Below are 5,389 nucleotides of genomic sequence, written 5' to 3' on the forward strand. Positions count from 1 at the left end.
ATAAGTGTCTGTGGTTCTACTACTGTTTCTGCTTTCATGCTGTGTAGATAGTCTGTCACGATAAAATAGTGTATTATTTCAGTCAGTAAGGTTGGTGGTTAGAGTATTGCCCTAAAGAACAGCAGGTTTGGCTTCTAATCTCAGCAAACCAGAACAACAATAACAATGAAACTAGTTGCCATGGAGTCAGTTGTGACTTAAGGAAAATCAGCTAACTTATTTAGTTCTCATGTTCTTAGAACTGTCGTGATTTTGAAAACTACTTTGTTTTATTCTTTTATCATACTTTACCATCCTTTTAACTTTTACATGTGTGTCCATTCTACCTACATTTTAACCTGGCCTATATAATACTGTGTGTATATGTTTGTGGATAAATAAGTATCCAGAGAGAACGCTAGGATCCTAAACAATCAGTAAAATCCACACATAATTTCCAAACCATCATTGTGGTTTCTTTATCTCCCCCTTCTCTTCTAGACCTCTAAGAAACTAGTTGCTTCCTAGGTTCACTTTGTCCCTCTGGCAGTATGTACTGTCTGGTCCTTTATTTTTCTGTTACCCTTGATGTCTAAATCCTCTCAACGTTAGATTAAGTTAGGAGTATATTTTTCTCTGTTCCTATATTTAGATTGCTGGATACTATTTTTTGGGAAAAAAATCTACAGCTTTGGAGATTGATGCCACTACAAATGATTGATATCTGAATTTAGCAGACACTGTGCTCAGCAGTTTTATTATTTGTCACTGGTCTATTTTCTTATCCATTTCTCTTCACTCTGTCCTCAGTTCCTAAATAAACCCTACCTCTCTTGCTCTCAACAATATTTTACTACTTCTACTTGACAACACATACGATTCTATATATTTGGAGACAATAACCCCCGTTAACTTCCTACTGCATTCCCCCCTACTCCCCACTCCCCTCAACCTGTCTGTGGTTGAATCCATTCTAATTTCCTATTTGAGAGGAAAAGAAATCCTCTCTCAGACTTAACTTTTCTGCCAGTACTTTAGATTCTTTGACTACTCCTTCCTTCTTAAATTCAAATTGTTGAACTGCCTGCTTCTTTGACATTCTTTACTTATTTGTGTAAATCACTCTTTATATTGAGCCTTTCTTTATCCACCCAGCCATCCAACCCTAAAATGTTTTTCTTCCCAAAGTACCAGTGTTTTCTCATTCTACAGTATGCTTTCTGGCTTTTCTTATCCCAAACCGCGAGGAACCACTATACTGTTGACAAGAAATCTATATGGTTATTTCTAGTCCAGACCTCCCTCCTTTACCCTAAACCTGTATTTTCAAGTGTGGGCTAGATACCTAGATGATTCCACTGGAACCTCAATATCAGTTAGTCTGAAATTTTGCTAATTCTTATATCTCTGTTCCTGGCTTGAATAGTTGTGCTATATGGTCCTGGTTGTTTAAGCCAGCAACTTGGACATTACTCTGAAGCCCTTCCTTCTCCTTCCTCCCATTCAACCACAAATGCCTTTTCAGTTATTCTCATCCATGCCTCTCACCTCTGTTTATAATTTAAATCAGTACATCAGACTTAATATTCCCTTTATATAACAAGTATGGATTAAATTTTTTATTCTGGTTAGAATATACATAACAAAACATTTGCCAATTCAACAGTTCTTATATTTATAATTTAGTGACATTGATTAAAATCTTCATATTGTGCAATCATTGTCACTATTTTATTACCATCCCCTTTACTATTCTGAAGTGGTGATAGCCTACATAGTCTTAATATAAATGCACAAATTAATAAAAAGAGATAAAAGGAAAATATAGTAAATCTTTTATAGCAGTTTTTAAATGCTTAGGCACAACAATACTTAGAAAACAATGAAGATTTATTACACATTTTTGTGTCATCTGAAGATATTCAGGCACAATAAACAGAAAAACCCAACTCACTGCCATCAAGTTGATTCTGACACATAACAACCCTATGGGACAGAGTAGAACTGCCCTGCAGGGTTTTGAGACTATAAGTCTTTATGGAAAGAGACTACCATATCTTTCTCCCACAGAGTAGCTGGTGGATTCAAACTGCTGAGCTTTGGTTTAGCAGCCAAGTGTTTAACAACTGCATCACCAGGTCTGCTCTTCAGACATCACATTAGAAAATAATGAAGAAAAAAGTTTGTATGTATTACCATCTTGAATATATCAGCTGCAGGTGCAAAGGATGTAGATGTGTTGTGTTGATGACTCAAATATCAAGACCAACATGGGTCTTCAAAAGACCAAAATGGGTGTCAGAAGAGACTGTGAAACTTGTGCGTGAACATCGAATAGATAAAGCAAATGGAAGAAATGAAGTGAAAACTGGACAGAAGATTATATAAGGTGGTGTGAGAAAATAAAGTACCATAATGAAATGTGCCAAGACTTGGAGATAGAAAACATAAAGGGAAGAACATTCTAGCATTTCTCAAGCTGAAAGAACTAAAGAAAAAATTCAAACCTCGAGTGGCAATATTGAAGCATTTTATGGGCAAAAAATTGAACAATGTAGGAAGCATCAAAAGAAGAATACACAAAGTCATAGTACCACAGAGAATTGGCCAGTGTTCAACCATTTCATGAGATAGCATATAATCTAGAGCCAATGGTACTGAAGGAAGAAGTCCAAGCTGGACTGAAGGCATTGGTGAAAAACAAAGCTCCAGGAATTGACAATATGCATTGAAATGGTTCAACAAACAGATGCAATGCTGATAGCTCTCAGTTGTCTATGCTGAGAAAGTTGGAAGATAGTGACTTGGCCAACTTACTGGAAGAGATCCGTATTTATGCCTATTTCAAAGAAGGTGATCCAACAGAATGCAGAAATTCTTGAACAATATTATTAATATCACATGCAAGGAAAATTTTGCTGAAAATAATTTAAAAATGGCTGCAGCCATATATCAACAGGGAACGGCTAGAAACTCAAGTCAGATTCAGAAGAGGGTGGGGGAACAAGGGATATCATTGCTGATACCTGATGGATCTTGGCTGAATGCAGAAAATACCAGAAAGATGTTTCCTTTTGTTTTATTGACTACACAAAGGCATTTGACTGTGTATCAGAACAAATTATAGATAACATTGTAAAGAATGAGAATCCCAGCATACTTAATTGTGCTCATGTGGAACCCGTCCGTAGACTAAGAGGCAGCTGTTTGAACAGAACAAGGTGAAACTGCCTAATTCAATATCAGAAAAGATGTGCATTAAGGTTGTATCCTTTCACCATACTTATCAATCTGTGCTGAGCAAATAATCCAAGAAGCTGGACTAATGAAGAAGAATGTGGCATCTGGATTGGCAGAAGATTCATTAACAACCTACGATATGCAGGTGAGACAAACTTGTAACTTGGTTACAAGTTTAAACAGTATTATGATGAATGGAAAAAGATTAAGGTTGTCAAGGATTTAATTTTACTTGGATCCACAATCAATGCCTATAGCACCAGCAGTTAAGAAATCAAATGAGAAGAGGAGCCGGCAAGGTGGTGGACTAGGCAGAAAGACTGCACAGACCCTCTTCAACAAAGAAAAGGGAAACCAACTAACACAGACACAGAAGACAATCCTGGACCCCTGAGCCTTGAAGGGAAGGATATAGAAGTGGACTAAACCCCAACTAGAAGAAGAATTTGTGTGAAAATGCCAAAAAAGGAGACATACAGAGCTGCGGTCTGGCAGCGATCCTGACGGCACAGACAGCTTGGAGATTCCCAAGTGCTGGTAGGACTTAAGAATTAACCTAAACATCAGCCCTGGTAGCCAGGGACTGCACGGAGGACTGCTCCAGGGGCTGGGGAGTAAATGGAGAAGGTGAAGAGAAAGGCGGGCTGAACAGTGGACTTTTGCCAGTCCAGAGGGCGCCGCCATTTTGAAGATCTAAAAGCGGCTTGACTATTTTGGATCTTTAAAGACACAGCGTTCTTGCAGATTCCTGGGGCTTAAGAACACGTTCTGCTTTCCAGCAACCCCAAGAACCCTCCGGACCTGCAAGACTGAAAAAGAACGACATTCTTCTTGTTACTCTTGTACCCCACACCCGCTTGGTGAATGGAGGTGCGACCATCCCCCACTCCCACTTACCTTCTGGGCCCACAGGAACTCCATCACAGTCTGTGTGCTCAGACGGAGCCTGGGTGCCCTGCCCTGTCCTCCACCGATTTATTTTTTTCTCTCTTTTTTTGTTTTTATTTTTTTGCTTGCTTTTTCTGGTGATTAGTTTGCTTGTATATGTCTGTTTTAAAATAACTATTATTATTAATATTTTTGTCATTTTTACTATTATTCTTAATCTCCCCCTCCCAGGTCCTAGTTTTCAGCATTTTTTCTTTTCCCTGTTCCTGGTTGAATTTTTTTTTTTTTTAATTTAAGTTTTTTTTTCCCTTTTTTTCTCGTGGTTAACCCCATTCCAATGAACCCCAAACAGGATAGACCCCAAAAGAAAATCACCAAGACACATCATCATCAAACTCATGAAAACCGAAGACAAAAACAGAATCCTGAAAGCAGCACGGGAAAAACAAAAAATTACCTACAAAGGACAGCAAGTAAGAATAAGTTCTGATTTCTCAGCACAAACCATGCAAGCAAGAAGGCAATGGGATGGTATATATAAAACCCTGAAAGAGAAAAATTTTCAACCAAGAATTATATACCCGGCAAAATTGTCCCTCAAATATGATGGTGAAATTAGGAGATTTCCAGATAAGCAGAAACTAAGGGAATTTGTTAAAACCAGACCAACCTTACAAGAGATCCTAAAGGGAGTCCTTTGATCAGAGAACCAAAAATAGCAAATAACAACCGACCATTAATACACAAGATGACATAACCCAGAAACCACAGCTATGGACATATCCAAAGTAAAATAAGCATACAAGGTTGTAAACAGGGAACCAGAGACATCAATTGGCAAGTGACAACTACAAAGAAAAAGAGGGAAAATACTGTGTAGTCACAGAATTTTTAAATGGTGAGGAAGTTAAGAGAGCTGCAAGATAGAATGGACTGTTGTAACAAGTTCTGTACCTCACACGATACACAAAAATGAACTCCAGATGGATCAAAGACTTAATTGAGAAACCTAAAACTATACAGTTCCTCAAGGAAAATCTAGGGGCAAATTTAAGGGCCCTAATATATGGCATAAATAGACTGTATGATAGCCAAAAGATGGAAACAACCTAGATGTCCATCAACTGACGAATGGATAACCAAACTATGTACATACACACAATGGAATACTGTACAACACTAAAGAATAATGTAGAATCTGCAAAGCACCACATAATGTGTGGATGAACTTGGAGGACATTATGCTGAGTGAAATAAGTCAATCACAAAAGGACAAATATTG

Source organism: Orycteropus afer, unplaced genomic scaffold, assembly GCF_000298275.1.
Source record: "Orycteropus afer afer isolate SDZICR_OR568_19922 unplaced genomic scaffold, OryAfe1.0 scaffold00082, whole genome shotgun sequence".
Taxonomy (NCBI): Eukaryota; Metazoa; Chordata; class Mammalia; order Tubulidentata; family Orycteropodidae; genus Orycteropus; species Orycteropus afer.